At 36.3% G+C, this 24,363-nt stretch overlaps 1 protein-coding gene across 1 annotated transcript in view; it reads right to left on the bottom strand.

Annotated features, from left to right (window-relative positions):
- GRID2 (glutamate ionotropic receptor delta type subunit 2) overlaps window positions 1–24,363 on the bottom strand; it is a 1,497,839-nt gene that overhangs the window by 393,737 nt on the left and 1,079,739 nt on the right. The gene's annotated exons all lie outside the window — the stretch shown is intronic.

A 24,363-nucleotide genomic window follows, 5' to 3' on the forward strand; every position in this document is an offset into this window, starting at 1 on the left:
CTCATTTTGAAGTAGTATTGGGAAAGTTGTTGGATTTTTTGTTAGTTTTTGTATCTGTAGCACTTGTTACTTTATACAAATAAAACATTTCTGTAGGTGCTTCCTTTAGCAGAAATGAACATTTGATACCATGGCATATTATTTCTTCTGCATTAGAGAAGAACATTTCTTAATGTTGGGGAAAATCTTCACAGTCATTACTCAATCAGGATTTGCCATTTGCATTTACTCATACATGCCTAACCAAAGGAGGGCATAGCAACCCACTTCAGTAGACTTGCCTGGAGAATTCCATGGACAGAGGAGCCTGGAGGGCTACAGTCCATAGGTCACAAAGAGTCAGACATGACTGAAGCGACAGAACATATATGCCTAAGGACCATTCTGGGCTTTTCATATGTGTATACACAAAATATGTATGTAAATAGTTTGGGGGTTTTGTTGTTGTTTAAATATGTCTGTTGTTTAGTCACTACGTCATGTCCCATTCTTTTGTGACCTCATGGACAGTAGACCTCCAGACTCCTCTGTCTATAGGATTTCCCAGGCAAGAATACTGGAGTGGGTTACCATTTCCTTCTCCAGGGGATCTTCCCAACTCGGGATCCAACTCATGTCTCCTGCACTGGCAGGCAAAGTCTTCACCTTTGAGCTCCTAGGAAGCCCTTAAATATGTTCACTAAAACAAAAACAGCCATTCACAACCATGAATAAGCCCATATTTCTCAGATTCCATCATTTTCAGCAATATAAGAAGTCACTTCAAATTAAAGAGAAAAGTGTTTGAAGCCTTAATCTTTCATGCTAAATAATTTAATAGTTAATTAGACAAGGTAATGTAAACCATTTAAATTGGACAATGTTTTAAAGCAGCCCTATCAGAATCTGCATCCATATCTTCAATCATCCAAATGGAATTTTATATGCATAGACCCTGAAAGGAAAATTTTATCATTATCAACAACCTTCTCACTCAAATGAAAAAGCTAGAAAAATTCTGGTATGTTTTAATTAGCCAAAGAAGCCTTAGTTAAATGGACATTCAAAGCTTCCTTAGGAAAAACCACTCTTTTACAGCAAGTTAAAATCCCTGTGCTTTCTTTACTGAAAGGTCGTGATACATGTAATGCCTCAGAATTGTTCATGGAAACCTAATCAGATGGTTAGATATGTTGACATTTTAGGATCTGCAGGAATAAGTGCGTGAACAAATTTTTTCTAATCTAAACTTGACCTGCATGTTTTGTCAAACTTTACCCCAACCCATTTTACATATAGAATTGATCTCAGTATTTTGGGTTACTGGGTTCAGCAGAAGTCAGGAAAAAAATAACTTTGTAGTAATCAGAATGTTATTAACTGTATATTATTCACTTTATAGTAAATACTGGTGAATGGTGGTCAAATATATTCCTTTAAAAAATAGATGTATGAATGGACTTACTATTATTTAGACATACCAGATGCATTTCATATATACTTTTATATCTGCTATGGAGAAAAACAGTAGAAAAATATCTTTCACTTCTTTAATCTATGTTTGGCTTTTTAAAGCCAATTATAAAAAAGAAGGGAAAGGATAAGCTATGTGTGATTAACTGCTGTCAGACAGATACTAAAATCAGAGTGAGTAAAAAGCACATGCCACTCAAATATTTTTGAATAACTTTTACATTCTATATTTTTATCACTATGTCAATGCAGTCAACATTTTGACTTCAATCCTTTTATATTTAAATATATAATTTGTTTTATCTACAACAGCAAGTAAAAAGAGTAAACTTTCGATGAACACTGGTTATTTATGTTATGTGCACTGAAAAACTTTCTACGACAACATAATTTTTCCATAGGCTTGCCTACTGCATACCCTATGTGAAGGTTATTATATTATTTAATATATCTTTCCTTAATGTAAAGAATCAATAAGTTTCATTCGTGCCCTATGAATAATAAAGGTCACAAGTTACTGAGGATGAAACTGTTAATCAATCTTGCTCTTCTGTAGGAATTATTCAGGAGGTAACAGAGAAAATTTTTGCAAAGAGATGTTCTATTCAACTAAGGAAATTATTTTCAGCTGGGAACATATTCTCCCAGAAAAAAACAAACTGTAACCTTTCTCCAAAGTCAAAGCATAATGGAGTACCAGATACATAAAGGCTTCAAGCCAAAGAATAACAATACTTGGTTAGTATCAGAAAATTTGGGGGGAAAAAAAAGGAATATAGGCAGACTAAAACTGAGATAATTCTCCTAGACATACCTTTCTGAGAAATATCTCTAGTTCTTTATTAAAAATGCATTTAAAAATTAGTATCAGAAGCCCAACACATGCCTTTGTGAAGTTTTTTGAACCATATAGTAAAATGTATAAAATTTTATTATACTAAAGTAATAAAATCCAGAGTAAATGAACCTGGAAGAATCTGATCAACTTACAGTAACACTTATGGAATCCTTAATAGAAAAATATATAAGAACTTTCCTTCATATGATGTTGCTTTAAAAGGTTTATTTTTAAGGAATACTGACTCAATGATTATTCTGAGTATTTCTGTATAATCCTCTGCTGAAATTGGAGATGTCAGCCACTTTTCTTTGTGTGAAAACAATTTTGGGGGTTTATTAAAATCTCAATTTAATTTAAACAAGTATTAATTTGGTTAAAGTAAAAAAATCATCTCTGGATTTAAACATATTAGATTGTCTTCAAAACACAGTATAAATAAAATAGTCAGGCTTAAAATTCTCTCCAAGATGTAATTTTGAGAAAAAAAAAAAAACAAAAACATTTATAACCATCATTATATCTATCATTTATGGAGGGTTTACTGTGTATCTGAAATGGATGAGCATTGCATTTACATACATTATTTCATCTAATCTTAATCACAAAATTTTCTGAGCTTTAATTTAATAAGTTAAACCTTATAAAATTACTAAAATTTTATAATTTTGACCTGAACATTGAAATTACATATTCTGTAATAAAAATGTAGAGATAGAAGAATTTTGTTTTAGAGTATATTCTTGTTCATTTAATATGTAAGAAATCAGAAAATCACTTTTTTTTTTCCTTCTCGAATCTTTTCTAAATACAATGCTACTGTGGAAAGTAAAATAGAAACTATGGATTTTGACATTAATTTTGGTTCTGTAAAGCTGTTTTCTAACCCAGGGGGGAAAGGCTCTTGAAACACTTCAAATATCACCCCAATCCTCAAATGTGTTATTATAGTATTTTATGCAGTCAAGCTAACAGCTGGATTGGACATATTTTGAAATGTATTTGGGACAGGAGGGCATAAAATGACAAGCACCACTGTGTGAAGTCTAAATTTATTGAGCTGAACATTATCAGAGAAACATCTGGGCAGGTTACCACAGGTGACTAAAATATTGTGCTAATGAGGGTAGCATCAAAGCTTAACACTCGTATAAGGTAGTTTGCTTGGAGAGCAGAAACACTTCCCTCCAACCAGAGCTTGTTCTCTGAGCCTCAGCTAGCTCTCCAATGCACATAATTAACCTTACAAGGAAAACTCAGGAGACAGACAGACTTCTTCATCAAAATGCATCATTACAACAGGAAAAACAACTAAAAAGATGTATCAAATACCACTTTGTGATCATTTGCTAAATTAAAAATGCCAGTATAAAACTTTACAACTTTTTATTATAAAAGATTTTAAATATACATAGACATAATTGAATCATGAATCTAAATACTCATCACTCTGCTTAAGCAATTATCAATGCATTTTCCATCCTGTTTATTTATACTCCTATTCCTTTTTGCCACCATCCCTGTCTAATTTATTTGAAATAAATGCCAGATATTATATAATTTTATTTCTAATTATCTCAGTAAATATCTCTGAGAATTAAGAGGTATTTAAAAACACAATTATGATGTCATTATCTTGCTTCCTAAAATTTACAATTTCTTCAAGTTATCAAATATGTTTGTATTCCAGCTGCCCTAATTCAAATTAGGATCCATATTTCACAATAGTTAATATGTCTCTTGAGTCTTTTTATTTAAGGATTCTCCATTGTCTACCTTCATCTCTTCCTATAATCCAAGCATCAAAGAAAAACAAATTATATCTTCTGCACTTTCCCAAAGTCTGGATTGTGATGAATCCTTCTGCATGACTTAACATGTCCCTTTGCCCACTGTTTTCTGTAAATTGGTAAACCTAGAGAGTTGATCTAATTTATATAATATTTGGCAAGAATCTGGTGTTTTGTATTTTAATCATCAACAACCTCAGATATGCAGATGATACCACTTTAATAGGCAGAAAGTTAAGAGGAACTAGAGAGTCTCTTGATGAATGTGAAAGAGGACAGTGAAAAGCTGGCTTGAAACTCAACATTCAAAAAACGAAGATCATGGCATCTGGTTCTATCACTTGATGGCAAATAGGGAAAATGTGTAAATAGTGTCAGATTTCATTTTCTTGGGCTTCAAAATCAATGCAGATGGTGACTGCAGTCTCAGGGTTAAAAGATGCTTGCTCCTTGGAAGAATAGGTATGACAAATCTAGACAGCATATTAAAAAGCAGAGACACCACTTTGCCAACAAACGTCCATATAGTCAAAGCTATGGTTTTTCTAGTAGTCATGTATGAATGTGCGAGTCGAACTGTAAAGAAGGCTGAGCACTGAAGAATTGATGCTTTTGAACTATGGTGTTGGAGAAGACTATTGAGAATCCCTTGGATGGCAAGTAGATCAAGCCAGTCAATCCTAAGGGAAATCAACCCTGAATATTCATTGGAAGGACTGATGCTGAAGCTGAAGCTCCAATACTTTGGCCACCTTATACGAACAGCCAACTCTTAGGAAAAGACCCTGATGCTGGGAAAGTTTGAAGGCAGGAGGAGAAAGCAGCAAAAGAGGATGAGATTGTTGGATGGCCTTACTGACTCAATGGACATGAATTTGAGCAAACTCAGGGAGACAGTGAAGGACAGAGAAGCCTGGCGTGCTGCAGTCCATGGGGTCACAAAGAGACAGACACGGCTTAGAGACTAAACTACAACAACAACTTTAAATAGAAGCCACATACCCTCCATCTCCTTCTCTCTTAGTGATATTATCAACGACTACGTTCATTTATTATGTTCATTAGTGTTACGTTGCCCTGAAATTCATATATTGAAGCCCTAATCCCCATTATTCAGAATGTGACTGTATTTGTAGAAAGGGCCTCCAAAAGAGGTAATTCAAGTTAAGTGAGGTCACATGAGTTGTCCCTAATCTAATCAGACTGGCGGCATTATGGGTAGAGGATGTGGGAATATACAGAGAGACACCAGGGATGCAAGCACTATGAGGAAAGACCACCTAGGGATGCAGTTGGAAGGTGGCCATCTGCAAGCAAAAGAGAGAGGCCTTAGAAGAAACTGAAGCTGCTGACACCTTGAACTTGGACTTCAGCATCCAGAACTGTCAGCAAATAAACTGCTTAAGCCGCCCAGAGTGTGATGCTTTCTTACAGTAGCCTTGGAGAGCTAATAAATTCATAATGCCAAAATACTGAAGTTTCAATTATATCATTTCTTCTTAGATATGGGGAATATTTGAATAAACACCCTATTTTCTTCATTCATTATTTGGTTAGCCTGAGGTAGGTTTTGTCTTCACACACACATAAAAAATAAATTGGCTCATTGCTGCTAAGTCGCTTCAGTTGTGTCTGACTCTGCGACCCCATAGACAGCAGTCCACCAGGCCCCGCCGTCCCTGGGATTCTCCAGGCAAGAACACTGGAGTGGGTTGCCATTTCCTTCTCCAATGAAGGAAAATGAAACATGAAAGTGAAGTCGCTCAGTCGTGTTCGACTCTTCGCGACCCCATGGACTGTAGCCTACCAGGCTCCTCCGTCCACGGGATTTTCCAGCCAGGAATACTGGAGTCGGGTACCATTGAAAACTGGCTCATTAGCACCCTTTAAAGAGGAATATATCATTATAACTCATTATTTAAACACATTTGGTGGTGAAATAATAAGTTCTCTGGCTTTCTGCCCTAAGATCAAGCCTGGGGAAACTGCAGAGTGAAACACAGATTCCAGAAACCTATATAACAGCACTGTGGGGATCTCCTGGGAAGGGGAAGCATATACTGAAGTGTTGTATCTGGAATATATGTAGTTTCAGCCTAGGGATAGGGCAACTGAAATCAACAATGATATAGATCAAAGTGTTTTAAATTTAGCTCATGGCTTTTCTATGTGTTGACTTGGATACCATTGCCTAGTTCTTCCTTGCAGAAATCTGATGCAGTTATCCACAGCACAAATCAACTTACTGGGAGTGGGTCAGTGCAAAGAATAGCAGAACAGAACAAAAGTTTTGCTGGGATATGGAATTGAAAAATTGCAGATACCGGTTGACCAGCTTTGCACACTACCTAGCCCACACTTTCCCCCTCCAAACCTCTAGGACTAGGAGATTACAACCCAGCGATAATTCCCATTCCCATAGCTGCTTCTTCCTTAAAGATTTTAACAACTTATTTTTGATGTAGTGGCAAAAAGTGATGAACTGTAGTATATAGTGGTCCCTTCCCTAGGGCTCATCACTTTTCTAAGCCTCGAACCTATGAAGAAAAACAGAGACTAAAGTGATTATCTCTTACACATTATGAGAAAAGCATATTCTCAGATGAATATGAGTTCACAAGCCAAAACAGTTATATATCTGAGGCTTCAAAAGAAAACACAACAACCAGAACCACAGATTGTCAAGACTGTAAATGGCTTCAGATTTGACCCTATTTTCAAGCTAACATTATCTTACACAATTTCATGATGTAATCAGAAGGCATATTCCTAGGTCAGATATTATTTCCCATAGCAATAGCAGTATCTTCACTGGCACCTATTCCTCAAGTTCCAGGTCACACAGGAGGGTTCAAAGAGGGCCAGGTGATGCCTACAAAAGCAGTATATTGCCTTACAAGAGAGAAACCCTGAACTTAGGGAACCCAAATCTTTTACAACTAGCAATAAACTTGCCTGCCATTTGTTTCTGAAGGAGATATCATTTTATTATACTGGACAGCAAACAAATCTGACCTTTGCTTTGGAGAAAGATACTATTTCTATCTTCCAAGGCTGTTCACTATACAAACATTTTTGAAAAAATGATTTAAAGACAGTCAGTGCCTCAGTTAATGACAGTTGCAAAAACCCTAGAGGCTCGTGAAAAACTGTCTTTCAACATTACAATGTGAAGCTTAAAGTAGAAAAATTTTGTTCCAGTATTTATAAGAGGGATATTCTAGGAGATAAATTATCAAAAAAAAATATATAAAGCTATTGACATACACATAATGTGTACACACATACACACACACACACAATTTAATTGTGACCAGAATGAAAACCACCTGTTTCTGGATTAGAGTAATCTCCAGGGATGCATATAGGGAGGGCTTCATGGGTGATTTCAACTGCTGACTCTTTAACTGACAAGGAAAGGTAAAATCATGTATTTATTCCAAAGTTAAACAAAGAAAATTAAAATATTATCTGGCAAAACTCAAATCCTTAGTTAGGGAAAACTAAGATCATGGCATCTGTTCCCATCACTTCATGGCAAATAGATGGGGAAACAGTGGAAGCAGTGTCAGACTATATTTTTTTGGGCTCCAAAATCACTGCAGATGGTGACTGCAGCCATGAAATTAAAAGACGCTTACTCCTTGGAAGGAAAGTTATGACCAATCTAGATAGCATATTAAAAAGCAGAGACATTACTTTGCCAACAAAGGTCCGTCTCGTCAAGGCTATGGTTTTTCCAGTGGTCATGTATGGATGTGAGAGTTGGACTGTGAAGAAAGCTGAGTGCCAAAGAATTGATGCTTTTGAACTGTGGTGTTGGAGAAGGCTCTTGAGAGTTCCTTGGACTGCAAGGAGATCAAACCAGTCCATCCTAAAGGAGATCGGTCCTGGGTGTTCATTGGAGGGACTGATGCTGAACCTGAATACTCCAATACTTTGGCCACCTCATGTGAAGAGTTGACTCACTGGAAAAGACCCTGATGCTGGGAGGGATTGAGGGCAGGAGGAGAAGGGGACGACAGAGGATGAGATGGCTGGATGGCATCACCGACTCGATGGGCATGAGTTTGAGTAAACTCTGGGAGTTGGTGATGGACAGGGAGGCCTGGCGTGCTGCGGTTCATGGGGTCGCAAAGAGTTGGACACAACTGAGCGACTGAACTGAACTGAACTGACTGAACCAAATAAATACTGACCCAGCTCTATTTGCACCCCTGTATTTTAGGATAAGTACAATTTCTGACCATACTATTTCCTCAGCTTATACACTTTTTTTTACAGGTTGATTGATAACATGAAGTGTTATTAAGCATGAAACAACTAGCACACTTGAGCACTCTTGCTATTACTGTTTCCTCACATGTGGTCCACTGTTATCCTGAATTGATTCTCAAATGGTGACGTGATTTAATCGAAATACACTGCAATGATTGGAACCTGAACTTGAAAAGATAATATGACATAGTATTGCCTTCCTTAGGCACAAAGAAAAACACATTAAAAATGATATAATTTAAAATGAATTTTCTTCATCTACATGACAACATCTGTTGGAATTATAATGACCTAACTTGACAGTGCAATCTAACTGTCCCAAGTATTTAAGTGGAAAGTGACATATAATAAATGCATGGTGGATTTTAAACCAAGAATTGGCATGGAAACAACAACTTGCCACTTAAGACAATACATGATAGCATGAAACTATTCTAATAAGCCTTCTGTAGTATATCTAATTCTTTGAAAACCAAGCTATTGTTTCAAGCTTTTCTAAATTTATTTCCTTTCAAATATTTTTATTATTTAAAAACAACAACAAACATTTGCTAAATGCTCTAGTACCTTCCCCAATTGACATCTGTTGTTTGAATTACAGAACAAAAGAATAATTTTAGTGACCATTTTCTCAATTTCCCCAAGATTGGCACATGTCGTCACTAGCACCAGTCAAGACTCAGAAGAGAAGTTAGTTAATTATAGCCAATGGATGCTTTAGTATTAAGCCTAATTCTCTGTGTGAGCAACACTGCTAAGGTTAACTACCACAGTGAAGATTCACCTAGAGAAGATTTCATACTCTTTCTGTCAATTAACATTCTGGGGAAATAACAAGATCCATTAATGAAGAAATAGTTCCTGTCCAGAGTTTATAACATCTTGTTGGTGAGATGATAAATGAGTATAAGTCAACAAATCGCATTCTATGTAACTGCACCATATACTGATAAAAATAAATGATTACTGCATTATAATATGAAGAGATTAAATAGAAAGTCACATTACCATTTGCCAGCACAGAAACGACATTAAAGAAAGAAAACGTTTTATCTAGGTCGTGGGGGTGGGAGGGGGAACTTTAGTAAAGAGGTGTTATTTGACCTACAATTATAAAATGAATAAGAACAAAAGATATCAGAAAATCCTATTTTGAAGCATAGCAGAAGCAAAACCCCAAGTTTACATGTGATAAATATTAGCAAGTTCTGAGCTAAAGAAGGGATTAAAGAGATAATAAATGGTTCCTGTGGGGAAATGATGGAAAACAAGGCTGAATGCAAAAGGTAGGAAAGATTATTCAGGACTCTGAAGGCTAGATGGGTTTAAGGTGAGGTTAGAAAGAGTGAATCTTTTCAAGTGGACACTCATGTGTCCACCTCCAAGCCTAATAAGGATTATGATGGCTTTTTGGAGGGCTTGGGTAGTAATATAGGTGCTCAAAAGAGTATTATCTATTTACATATTATATACCTATCAAATTATCAGTACTGGCTGGGAGTTGCAATTGTTCAGTCACTAAGTTGTGCCCGACTCTGCAATCCCATGGACTGCAGCACGTCAGCTTTCCTTCCTTCACTATCTCTCAGAGATTGCTCAAACTTAACGTTCTTTGAGTCAGTGATACTATCCAACCATCCCCTCTTCTGTCGCCCCCTTCTCCTCAGTCTTTCGCAGCATCAGAGACTTTCCCAGCATCAGGGTCTTTGCCAATGAGTCAGCTCTTCACATCAGGTGGCCAAAGTACTGGAGCTTCCACTCCAGCGTTAGTCCTTCCAATGAATATTCAGGACTGATTTCCTTTAGGATTGACTGGCTTGATCTCCTTGCTGTCCAAGGGGCTCTCCATATTTTAAACATATTTTCATAATTATCTTACAAACTGGGCATTATTAGTGAGGTTTTCAAAGGTTACTATCTTCCTCTGCTCATGTAACTAGGTATATATTATTTACCATTATATCACAGAAAGGTGCATCTGATTCCAGTGCTATTTAAGCAAATAATATCTATGGAAAACAATATTTATGGAAAATTAGTTTGGAAACAGAGTGGAAAATGCAATGAAGGAAGAAGATGCTACAGGCACAAAAATCATTTGAGAGACAATTAAATGAATTTTCCATTAATGATAAGTCCCCAAAGAGAAGAGAAGAAGAAAGGGGAATCAATTTATTAAATAATTAAGATTTAGAGAATAATGGAGAAAAGGTGGATATGTAGTCATGAGATGTAACTGAAGATAGACCAAAAAGGAAAAATTTGCAATCAGGGCAGTGGAATATAGGAAGAGGTCAGGAAAATAACAAAAATAATTTTTGTAATAATTCTCATTGTCAAATGTGCATGCATAGCTCCATTTTTCTGGAAAGTTCTCCTCTCAGTCTTTTCCAGTTGCTACATTTCTTAAAAACAAATTCAAAATTATTTCTTTTTTGATTTCTTCTATGATTTGTTGGTTATTCAGAAGCGTGTTATTTAGCCTCCATATGTTTGAAGTTTTAACAATTTTTTCCCTGTAATTGAGATCTAATCTTACTGCACTGTGGTCAGAAAAGATGACTGGAATGATTTCAATTTTTTTGAATTTTCCAAGACCAGATTTATGGCCCAGGATGTGATCTATTCTGGAGAATGTTCCGTGTGTGCTTGAGAAAAAGGTGAAGTTGATTGTTTTGGGGTGAAATGTCCTATAGATATCAATTAGGTCTAGCTGGTCCATTGTGTCATTTAAGGTTTGTGTTTCCTTGTTAATTTTCTGTTTAGTTGATCTATCCATAGTTGTGAGTGGGGTATTAAAGTCTCCCACTATTATTGTGTTACTATTAATTTCCTCTTTCATACTCGTTAGCGTTTGCCGTACATATTGTGGTGCTCCTATGTTGGGTGCATATATATTTATAATTGTTATATCTTCTTCTTGGATTGATCCTTTGATCATTATGTAGTGTCCTTCTTTGTCTCTTTTCACATCCTTTATTTGAAAGTCTATTTTATCTGATATGAGTATTGCGACTCCTGCTTTCTTTTGGTCTCCGTTTGCATGAAATATTTTTTTCCAGCCCTTCACTTTTAGTCTGTATGTGTCTCTTGTTTTGAGGTGGGTCTCTTGTAGACAGCATATATAGGGGTCTTGTTTTTGTATCCATTCAGCCAATCTTTGTCTTTTGGTTGGGGCATTCAACCCATTTACATTTAGGGTAATTATTGATAGGTGTGGTCCCGTTGCCATTTACTTTGTTGTTTTGTTTCCTGGTATAAAATACTCTTTAATATTTTCTGAAAGATGAATCAGTCCTGAGATCTTTCACATGTATATATTGCTATTTTATCATGTTACATATTGCTACCATGGCTTACTTGTGTTTCTTTGATAGTGTACAATGAGGGTAGTGCAGGCAGGGATGCTTTCTTATATCTATATTAGAACACAAAGTATATGGGCTTCCCTGGTGGCTCAGTGGTAAAGAAGATGCCTGCCAATATAGGAGACACATGTTCAATCCCTGGATTGGGAAGATTCCCTGGAGTAGGAAATGCCAACCCATTCCAGTATTCTTGCCTGGAAAATCCCATGGACAGAGGAGCCTGGTGGGCTCTTCCATGGGGTGGCAAAGAGTTGGACATGACTAAGTGACTAAACAAAATTCTGGACAAATATGATGCTTTAGTGCCTTTGATATTAAAGATAGCTATTTAAAAATTATTTTTAAATTATCTGGCTTTATTCAGTACCAATGATGCTTTGTACTCAAATACTTTCTGAATAAACAATCCAATGTGTCTTTCTATTTAATTGTAGGCGATAGATAGAGCACACTGACGTCCTGGTTCCAGATGCATTTGCTTAATCCTTTAACGGTATTTGTGATTATAAAACAAATACAGGTAAGTCATATCATTTAAATGTGCCAAAGGCTTTTATTTAAATTAATGTAGTTCATAAGAGGTTTATGAGCATCTACTGTGTGTCAAGAACCATGCACACATATGGCAGTATAAAGATAGATAGGATCCTTTCTGCCTTCAAGGAAGTCATAGTCTAAAAGATAAATCACACGAGACAAATCATTAAACAAAATATGACACACACAGTAATAGAGTTCCATATAAAAGATACAAAGATAAAGACTATGGATCAGAGAGAACAAAAGAGAAAATGTAATATTTGATTTGTGCCTTAATATCTATGCAGAAAATTTTAAAGTAGAAAAGAGAGGGAAGAATACTCTGATTTTCAGGGAATAATTGGAGCAAATTCAGTGAGATGTTCAAGAAACAGTGAACAATCCCTTGTGATTCGACCATCTGAGAAGTGTGTGTGTGTGTGTGTGTGTATGCACGCGCACGCGCACACACACACATGCATGTGTAGTACCAAGGAGTAAGGAGAGGAATGCTAAGTGAAAGCAATAGAGATTAGCAATTTATGAGAAGCCCTGCATGCTTTTAAAAGAAAACTGGTCTTCATTTAGGAATCTGAAAGTTAGAGAGATTGTTAAGCAGGGAACACAGTGAGATCTGTGTTTGACAAATATATGTATTTGCTGTTTATGTGAAGGTGAACAGTAGGGTCAAGAATTAGAAGCAGAACATCAATTAGAAGGCAACAGCCCTAGGATAAATTGTTTGGGCTTAACCTAACGAGAATTGGCAGAAAGGAGAAGCACTTGAGATCCATTTCAGAAACAGAATCAATAGGCCTTTGTGCCAGATTGCAAAGCAGCATGAAGAGAATGTGCATTGAAGATGAATATCTGGGATGCTAATTTAGACAAATAGGTGGATTACATTTTCATAACCTTAGTTTTCCTGAAGTGGATAATACTTTAATTCTGCTAAAGATGCTCTTTGTGTTCATAGAGCATCATGATCTATTTATTCTAAGAAAAAGAGAATGACCTTATGTATACATTAATGTGGTGATAGAAAACTAATTTTAAAATATAACAGCATTTTCTAGGAGGCACCTATTTGCAAAAGGTTTATTTTTATGCTTAACTATTTTATCTGGATATATTAAACTATTTTTATTTGTAAAACTAATTTTCAAGTATCTCTAGTCCTATCAAAAGTTGCCCATAGTTAAGAAGAATGTATTTATCTCCCCTTCCTCAAAATTCTCCCTTTTATTCTGCCCCAAATTTTCAAAAATTACCAGGTTTTTATTTACATTTCATATTTCTACTAAGTAGTGGTTACAACTTTACCATAACCCTCTAGCTAGCTAAGAATTCACCATCACTTTCTCAATTGGATAAATTATAGATACTATTTGGGTTGAATTGGTGTTCTCAGCTGAGACATTAGTTAGTTAACTGTATGTTCTGTCTTGAGAAGTTCCAGTTTGAAGATCTTCAAGCAATGACACTTGATAGAATTCATTTTTGTGATAAAAATATGGAATCATTAAATAAAATTGTATTGTTTTCTTTATTTTTTCTCTAAAATAGCTTCATGTCTTCATACAGTTTCTGTAATCACCTGTGTCCCCTGACAAATTATCTGCTCTAATTCAATCAACCTCATGTTATTATTTTTTCCAAAATATAATAAAACATTTAGTGGTAATTCAACCTAAGACTCACACCTATGACATTTAACTGAAGATTTCACTCAGTGCATTAGCTCATTGACATTAATCAACACTCTCCTTTGTATGTCTTTTTAACCAGCTTACATTTCACTTAACGGTTATTCAAGCCAACTCAAATTAATTTTGCAATCAAAATTTCACATGGCATTTTCTCCAGTACTTTGCTCGAAGTCAAGATGCATTACGTCTCCTCCACTCTGCTCATTTATTAAGGCTGTAAAGCTATCAAGAAAGAAACTAGCTTTGTCTGGCACGCATTGCTCCATATTCACTTATTCATTCTATTTATTTCTCATGGCTGTGCTTTTCTTTCAAACGTGTGGTAGCATTTTCAGAATAATTTCTCATTTTTGTACTTTCTTATTCCAATCAATAAGATTAATTACATCTAAGAAATTAGTCATTTTTGCTTTAAGACTTTTATAGAATTCTAAAAATAAGAAAAAGTATTAAACTTAAGGTTAAAAAAAAAGAGATAACTAAACTTTTGAGAGGGCATGAGTTGGTGGACTTAATTTACAGTGACGTAGTCCTAGGAGGGGGAGGAGCCTCTGTTGTGGGAAAGGGGCAAAGTCTCACCCAGACCTTTGTTCTCTACACCCGTATGGAACAAAAGCCTTCACTCACTGTGAGCTGTCCCAGGCACTGGTGAAAACCCACTGAAACTTGAGGAAAGGATGAAAGATAAATAATCCAACTATTACAGGAGGGGTAAAATCTCTCATTAGCATCAAGCCTGCCGAATACTTAAGGCAAAGTTGAGGTTTCCACGAGGAGGACAGGCAGTACCAAGGAGGAAGGCACGGGCTCAATCCAGGGACACAGGGCCTGCGTAAGCCAAAGATTGGCTCCTCCACCCTCCATGACCCAGTGCTGAATAACAAGTAACGGCTCTCTACCATTGAGAGACGCGCCACAGCGTAAAAATTCACTTTTGGAGTCACAGGCTCACAGGGAAATCTAATGATGAGGAACAGTGAGAAATTTTCTCTGGTGGTCAATCCCCAACCTAGTATAATGTATCAATAAGAGGATTTGAAGCCTGTGGTGGGTTGAATGCAATAAATAACAAAGCCTAAACCCAGGGAGACTGAGTCTTGACTTAATTGATGTCTGTTGTTTAAGTTGTTAAGTCATGTCTAACTCTTTGTGACCCCATGGACTGCAGCACACCAGGCTTCTCTGTCCTTCACTATCTCCCTGAATTTGCTCCAACTCGTGTCCATTGAGTCTGTGATGCATCCAGCCATCTTGTCCTCTGTTGCCACTTTTCCTCTCTCAATCTTTCCCAGCATCATGGTCTTTTCCAAAGAGCTGGTTTTGGAATCAGGCCAAAGTATTGGAGCTTCAGCTTAAGCATTGGTCCTTCCAATGAATATTCAGGGTTTTTTCCTTTAGGATTGACTGGTTGGATTTCCTTGCAGTCCAAGGGACTCTCAAGAGTCTTCTCCAGCACCACAGTTCAAGAGCATCAGTTCTTCAGTGCTCAGCTTTCTTTATAGTCCAGCTCTCACATCCTTACATGTCTACTGGAAAAACCATAGCTTTGACTATCCAGAGTTTTATTGGCAAAGTGATGTCTGTTTTTTAATATACTGTCTAGGTTTGTCATAGCTTTTCCTCCAAGAAAAAGCATATTTTAATTTTGTGGCTGCAGTCACTGTCCACATTGATTTTTGAGCCCAAGAAAATAAAATCTGACACGGTTTCCACATTTTCCCCATCTATTTGACATGAAGTGACAGGACCAGATGCCATGATCTTCATTTTTCGAATGTTCAGTTTTAAGCCAGCTTCTTCACTCTCCTCTTTCATCTTCATCAAGAGGCTCTTTAGTTCCTCTTCATGTTTTGCCATGAAAGTGTTATCATCTCCATATCTGAGGTTGTTGATATTTCTCCCAGCAATCTTGATTCCAGCATGTGATTCATCCAATCCAGTATTCTGCATGATGCACTCTACATATAAGTTACATAAGCAGGGTGACAATATACTAACACCACACAATAAAAGCCACAGAAGGGGCATGCCCATTTCCAGACATAAAAACTATTTGCCTTAGTCTCTACTCTCTTTGCACAAAGTTCATCTCCTAGTCAAACATTACAAGACACATAGAAAGGCAAGCAAAATACCCTCCCATTGTTGAGAGATAAACCAGTCACTGAACTAGATGCATATATGAACCAGATGTTGGAAGTGAAAGATAGGATATTTAAAACAACCATGATTAATATGATAAAGCTTTTACAGAAAAGGTGGACAATATACATGAACAGATAGAAAATTTCATAAAGAGATGGACTCTATTAGAAGTAATCAAGTGGAAATTCTAGAAATAATAATATTAATAGTAATAATAAACACAGGAACTGATATGAAAAATGTCTCTGATGGGCTTCTCAGTCAATTTGACATAGCCATGTAAAGACTTAATGAACTTAAAGAGGGGGGAAATTAATTAATATGAAACTACACAGCATATAAAAAAGAAGGAATGGAATATAATTTCTAAAAACTGTTTGGAGGCAGCTAGTTCAGGTTCAAATTCCAGCTCTGCTATTTATCAACTTTAAGACTTTGAACAATTTACATAAATTCCCTGTCTTTCAGCTTTATATCTCAGTAAAGGGAACAATGATCATACTTACTTCAGAAGGTTCGTGAGGACTCAAACAGCTGTATGTAAAATATTTAATAACTGTTTATGTTCCACAGTATTTATAATTGTTGGCTACATTGTTACTGAAAAATTAAAAATACAGAATCCAGGGTAGCAATAATTATGTCAGACAAAAAGGAATTTGAGGAGCATTATTAAATATTATGAAATATTGCAAAAATACAGCCAATGAAAATTTATACATGAAAAAAGGCAGCACACATATATAGAGTAAAAATATTAGAAATACAAGAGAAATAAATACATATAAAGAGAGATATGCACATACAGCTATAGACTGAAGTGCATATGAGGTAGAAAAATTTAAATACCAGTAGTTATCTATTGCTGATAATATAAAAATAACTACATGAAAAATTTTAGTAATGTTATAATTCATATACTTCAATGACTAACTATAAAATAAACTGTACATTCCACAGAGAAGACAGCATATTTTTCACTATCCATGGAACATACTTTATATTTGTCAACTGAAATAACTGCAAGTATTTGAAATTTGAAGCAAGTTATAAAATAAATAGGATAGTTCACATTTTATGATAAAAATGCAATAATAGGCATTAATAACAGATATATTTTTTTAAAAATGACTAATGAGAGATTTAAATAAATATCTCTACCTAAAAACTGATATAAAAGGATGTCTCAGGAATTTAGAAAACAGGAATATTGGAATACAAATCAAAACTTACATGGTAAAGCCAAACTGATCCCAGATGAGTATTCAAGTAAGTTCTATTTTTAAGTACAGAAAAATTAAAATAAATAATAAGCATTGCACTAAAGAAGCCAGAGAGAATAGTAAAATGAATTCTTTGTAAGGTAAATAATAGAACCTATAAAAGTCAGAAACTGACTATTAGAAAGAGGAACACAGTGAAACTAATACAAAGAATTCTAAGAACAGGCTCTATTAAACCATTAATAAAATGGGCATGCTTCTGATAAGACCAGTTAAGGATGAGTAGGGAACATAAGAATAAACAACTTTAGGAATGAAATATTATTAAAGCCACAAAGTTTTTTCATTAAGAAAAGGTTAGGCAGGAAAATCTTTATCAAAAAAAGAAGGTTTACATAGTGAAAACTGGGTTAAAAAGACTAGAGAACATAACTTGTGACAGATAATCCCTACATTATTTTTTAAAAATTGCAAGGAATAAGAAAGAAGAAATTCTTTGTGTTGTGGTTTGACTGTACTATTGACCCAATTTTCACACCTCTTAGCATCTACATGCCATATGATAATGTCTTTTCATGCTAACCCTGGGTCTGGCTATGTCATTTGCCTAGCCTAGTGAACAGCAGCAAACATAATGTAAGCAGAAATTTTCCAATGCACATGAACAAGTTGACTTTCTCTCTTTTGGCCCCCTGACACCACCATGTCTGGACTAGAGAGATAGAAGGAGAGAGGAATCATCCCCACAAAGGACACCTTACATCAGTTCTCTTTCATGTGGCTCCACATGATGACCACACTAATTAAGATGAGCAGAACCAACTGATCAGTTCATACACTCATGAGAAATACTGTGTTGTGGCTTTAAGCACTAATTTAGGGATGGTAGCATTTTGGGCACCTACCGATATAGGGAGTTCATCTTTCAGTGTCCTATCTTTGTGCTTTTTCATACTGTTCATGGGGTTCTCAAGGCAAGAATATTGAAGTGGTTTGCCATTCCCTTCTCCAGTGGACCACATTCTGTCAGACCTCTCCATCATGACCCAGCCGTCTTGGGTGGCCCCACACGGCATGGCTTAGTTTCATTGAGTTAGACAAGGCTGTGGTCCGCATGATCAGATTGGCTAGTTGTCTATGACTGTAGTTTCAGAAAACTAAGACCATGGCATCTGGTTCCATCACTTCATGGGAAATAGATAGGGAAGCAGTGGGAACAGTGACTGACTACTTTTCTGGGCTCCAAAGTCACTGCAGATTGTGATTGCAGCCATGAAATTAAAAGATGCTTACTCCTTGGAAGGAAAATTATGACCAACCTAGACAGCATATTAAAAGGCAGAGACATTACTTTGTTAACAAAAGTCCATCTGGTCAAGGCTATAGTTTTTCCAGTGGTCATGTATAGATGTGAGAGTTGGACTATAAAGAAAGCTGAGTGCCGAAGAATTGATGCTTTTGAACTGTGGTGTTGGAGAAGACTCTTGACAGTCCCTTGGACTGCAAGGAGATCAAACCAGTCTATCCTAAAGGAGATCAGTCCTGGGTGTTCATTGGAGGGACTGATGTTGAACCTGAAACTACAATACTTTGGCCACCTCATGTGAAGAGCTGACTCACTTGAAAAGATCCTGATGCTGGGAAAGATTGAGGGCAGGAGGAGAAGGGGAATGACAGAGGATGAGATGGTTGGATGGCATCACTGACTCAATGGACCTGGGTTTGTGTGGACTCAGGGAGTTGGTGATGGACAGGGAGGCCTGGCATGCTGCGGTTCACGGGGTCGCAAAGAGTTGGACACAACTGAGCAACTGAAGTGAACTTAGGGATGGTTTTTTGATTATAATGTGATCCTAACTAATATTCTTCCCAACTGTCAAATACAGTCAAAATTCCAGACATCAAAATCTGACAAAAATAACACAAAAAGGAAAATCTCCCTTATGTAAAATTACCATATTAATAGTCATAGCATACCAAATCCAATATTATTTTATTAAGTAATATAGTAACTAAATCTTATTTATCCAGAGATATTCACTACTAGATCAATGGGGAAAGAAAACTCATTTGAGCAGATGTTGAAGTAGAATTTGATGAAATACAATCTAAACTTTTCTTAATTTTTAATATAAAGGTGAAGTGCAATTTCTTAACTTACTAAAATCACTCACCTAGAGCCAGACATCGTGGAGTGTGAAGTCAAGTGATACTTAGGAAGCATTACTACAAACAAAGCTAGTGGAGGTGACGGAATTGCAGCTGAGCTATTTCGAATTGTAAAAGATAATGGTGTTAAAGTGCTGCACTCAATATACCAGCAAATTTGGAAAACTCAGCAGTGGCCACAGGACAGGAAAAGATCAGTTTTCATTCCAATGAAGAAGAATGATCAAACTACCATACAGTTGAGCCTATTTCACATGCTAGCAAAGTAATGCCCAAAATCTTTCAAGCTAGACATCAACAGTACATGAACCTAGAACTTGCACATGTACAAGCTGGATTTAGAAAAGACAGAGAAACCAGAGATCAAATTGCCATTTTTTGGATAGTAGAAACAACAAGGAATTCCAGAAAACCATGTATTTCTGCTTCATTGACTATGCTAAGGTCTTTGACTATGTGGATCACGACAACTATGGGAAATTCTTAAAGAAATTGCAATAACAGACCATCTTACCTGCCTTTGAGAAACTGGTATTTAGGTCAAGAAGCAACAGTTAGAAACAGACATGAAACAACCGACTGGTTCAAAATTGGGAAAGGAGTACAACAAGGCTGTATATTGTCACGCTACTTATTTAACTTATATGCAGAGTACATTATGTGAAATACTGGGGTGGATGACTCACAAGCTGGAATCAAGACCACTGGAAAAATATCAATAACCTCAGATATGCAGATGACATCACCCTAATGGCAGAAAATGAAGAGGAACTAAAGAGCCTCTTGATGAAGGTGAAAGAAGACAGTGAAAAAGTTAGCTTAAAATTCAACATTCAAAAAACTAAGATCATGGCATCTAATCCCATCACTTCATGGCAAATAGATGGGGAAACAATGGAAACAGTGTGAGACTTTATTTTCTTGGGCTCCAAAAATCAGTGCAGATGGTGACTGCAGCCATGAAATTAAAAGATGCTTGCTATTTGGAAGAAAAGCTATGACAACCGAGACAGCATATTAAAAGGCAAAGATACCACTTTGCTGACAAAGGTCCGTGTAGTCAAAGCTATGATTTTTCCAGTGGTCATACAGATGTGAGAGTTGGACCATAAAGATGGCTGAGCACCTAAGAGTTGACGCTTTCAAACTATGGTGTTGGAGAATACTCTTGAGAATCCTGTGGACAGCAATAGATCAAGCCAATCAACTCTAAAGGAAATCAACCCTGAATATTCACTGGAAGGACTGATGCTGAAGCTGAAGCCCTAATACTCTGGCCACCTGATGCAAAGAGCCAACTCACTGGGAAAGACATTAATGCTGGGAATGATTGAGGTTAGGAAGAGAAGGGACAACAGGGGATGAGATGGTTGGATGGCATCATCAACTCAACGGACATGAGTTTGAGCAAACTCTGGGAGATAGTGAAGGACAGGGAAGTGTGGCATGGTGCAGTCCATGAGGTTGAAGAGTTGGGCACGACTGAGTGAGTGACTGAATGACAAAAACCAGCTTCTCATAAATTATCACATTGCAATGAACAAATTATATTATAATCAGAAATAAGACAAAAGAGTATATTTTACTACTACTATTTAATATTGTGGATGCAATAGCTAATCAAGTTTGATAAGAACAAAACAAGAAAAAATATTTAAAGCAGGAGCTCAAGTCATCATTTCTTATTGAGGATATAATTACCTGTCTGGAATACACAAAAGGTTGGTGAACTCTTCTAAATTAAAGGAAGAAATATTTTAAAGATGTTTGTTTCTTCAAAATTAATCTAAAAATATGATGCAAGACCAATGAAATTATCTTAAGGACTTCTGTTGCTGTTGTTGTTAACATAATTAAAAAATTCTAAAACACCTCTAAACCTGAAAAGTCAAAGTAGTTAAAGAATGCTTCAGAAAATAAAAATATTATAGTGATATAACCTATCGATATTGTATTTAATATATATCATTAATTTTCTATAATAAAAACTCTATGTCAAAATAGAAAAATAAAACACGTAAGCACAAACTAAATATTTTAACAGGTGAGAAGATGCGAAAGAAAGGATTACTCAGTAAATGATATTTGAACAACTTGAATTTTGACAAAATAAATTTAGGTTCTTCCTTCACATTTATTTTAAACATAATTAAAGTATTTTAAATAGCTAAAAATATTTAAATATAACATTACATTGCTATAGAACATGTAAGATTATATTCACATAAATTTGTAGATCAATAGGAAGACTTTTTAAAGTATCAGAGCTAGAGGAGGAACTCTAAAGTGCAAGATGAATGACTACATAAAAAATTGAAAGGTTTTTTATCATAAGAAAGAACATATGAAGAATTTAAGGATAATTGACAAGTTGAGAATAAATATTTTCAACGTATAATGTATACAGCATATTTTATTTTTAATGTCCAGAGGGTATTTTCAAGTTAATATGAACAAGTAACCAAACAAAGACAACTAGGGTGAAATATTCAGCAGCATTTGTAATCAAAGAAATGCATTTAAAGCAATATTAGTATAGCTTTTTATTTTTTTAATTAATTAATTTATTTGAATTGGAGGCTAATTACAGTACAATATTGTAGTGGTTTTTGCCATATACTGACATGAATCAGCCATGGGTGTACATGTTTCCCCCATCCTGAATCTCCTTCCCACCTCCCTCCCCATCCCATTCCTTAGGGTTGTCTCAGTATACCGGCTTTGAGGGCTCTGTTTCATGCATCAAATTTGGACTGGTCATCTATTTCACATATGGTAATATACATGTTTTGATGCTATTCTCTCAAATCATCCCACCCTCACTTTCTCCCACAGAGTCCAAAAGCCTTTTTTTTATATCTGTGTCTCTTTTGCTATCTCACATATAGGGTCACCGTTACCATCTTTCTAAATTCCATATATATGCGTTAATATACTGTATTGGTGTTTTTCTTTCAGACTTACTTCACTTTGTATAATAGGCTCCAGTTTCATCCACCTCATGAGAACTGATTCAAATGTATTCATTTTAATAGCTGGGTAGTATTCCATGGTGTATATGTACCATAGCTTTCTTATCCATTCATCTGCCGATGGACATCTAGGTTGCTTCTATGTCCTGGCTATTGTAAACAGTGCTGTGATGAACATCGGGGTACACGTGTCTCTTTTTCAATTCTGGTTTCCTTGGTGTATATGCCCAGCAGTGGGATTGCTGCGTCATATGGCAGTTCTATATCCAGTTTTTTAAGGAGTCTCCACACTGTTCTCCATAGTGGCTGTACTAGTTTGCATTCCCACCAACAGTGTTAGAGGGTTCCCTTTTCTCCACATGATTTCCAGCATTTATTGTTTGTAGACTTTTTGATAGCAGCCATTCTGACCAGCATGAGATGGTATCTCATTGTGGTTTTGATTTGCATTTCTCTGATCATGAGTGACGCTGAGCATCTTTTCATGTGTTTGTTAGCCATCTGCATGTCTTCTTTGGAGAAATGTCTGCTTAGTTCTTTGGCCCATTTTTTGATTGGGTCATTTATTTTTCTGGTGTTGAGCTGCATGAGCTTCTTATATATTTTTGAGATTAATTCTTTGTCAGCTGCTTCGTTTGCTATTATTTTCTCCCATCCTAAAGGCTGTCTTTTCACCTTGCTTATAGTTTCCTTCATTGTGCAAAAGCTTTTTAATTTACTGAGTTGGCAAAAATAGACTTCTCTACTCTAATCCACACAGAAGTTTAATTTTACCAATTCTCTGTTGTAGTCCTAGGTGGTGCAGTGGTAATCCACTTGCCCATGCAAGAGATGCAAGAGATGTGAGTTTGATCCCTGGGTCGTGAAGATGCCCTGGAGTAGGAAATGGCAACCCATCCCAGTATCCCTGCCTTGAATATCCTGTGGACAGAGGACCCTGACGGCCTACAGTCCATGGTGTTGCAGAGTTGGACACAACTGAAGAACTGAGCATGCATGTTCATTCTAATCCATAAAGCTACTGTTTTCTTAAAATAAAAAACAAAAAACAGGGAAGATTCCCTTCCTGTTGTTTCATCTACATTCAGTATTTTCTGCAGCCTTAAGATTCTGTCATTCCCAACTTCATATTACCTAAAGATTTGATCAGTATGACATGATTTGTATGTTTCAATAGTTGGTCACTTTAATGTCTAAATAGTGGAAGATTTTTGCTTTCCTTGTGGCTCAGCTGGTAAAGAATCCACCTGCAATGCGGGAGACCTAGGTTCAATCCCTGGGTTGGGAAGATTCCCTGGAGGAGGGAAAGGCTACCCACTCCAGTATTGTGGCCTGGAGAATTCCATATACTCTATAGTCCATGGGGTTGCAAAGTGGAGCAAGTGTCTTTTCATGCATGGTTGCAGTCACCATTTGCAGTGATTTGGGAGCACAAGAAAATAAAATATGTTACTGCTTCTACTTTCCCCCTTCTATTTGCCATGAAGTGATGAGACTGGATGCCATGATCTTCATCCATTAAATGGTAATCATTACAGACATATAATCATAAGATTGTTATGGAGATTAAATGAGATAATATAAAGTGATAGAGCAACCCTGACATATGTTGAGGGCTGTCATTTCTACCTGACAACTGTGCCTGGCTTGGAAATGCAGTGTGTAGCAATAGAATGACTGCGAGCGTCAGAGACAGGGATTAAGTCTTCAGTCTTGCTACTTGTTAGCTATGTGGCCCTAGGAAATTATTTCATATTTGAGCTTCTGTCTTTTTTATGTGAAATTATGATGCTGTGCTTAGTCATGTCTGACTCTTTGTGACCACATGGACTGTAGCCCGCTAGGCTCCTCTGTCCATGGGGATTCTCCAGCAAGAAAAATGGAGTGTGTTGTTATGCCC

Source organism: Dama dama, chromosome 17 (genome assembly GCF_033118175.1).
Source record: "Dama dama isolate Ldn47 chromosome 17, ASM3311817v1, whole genome shotgun sequence".
In the NCBI taxonomy this organism is placed as follows: domain Eukaryota; kingdom Metazoa; phylum Chordata; class Mammalia; order Artiodactyla; family Cervidae; genus Dama; species Dama dama.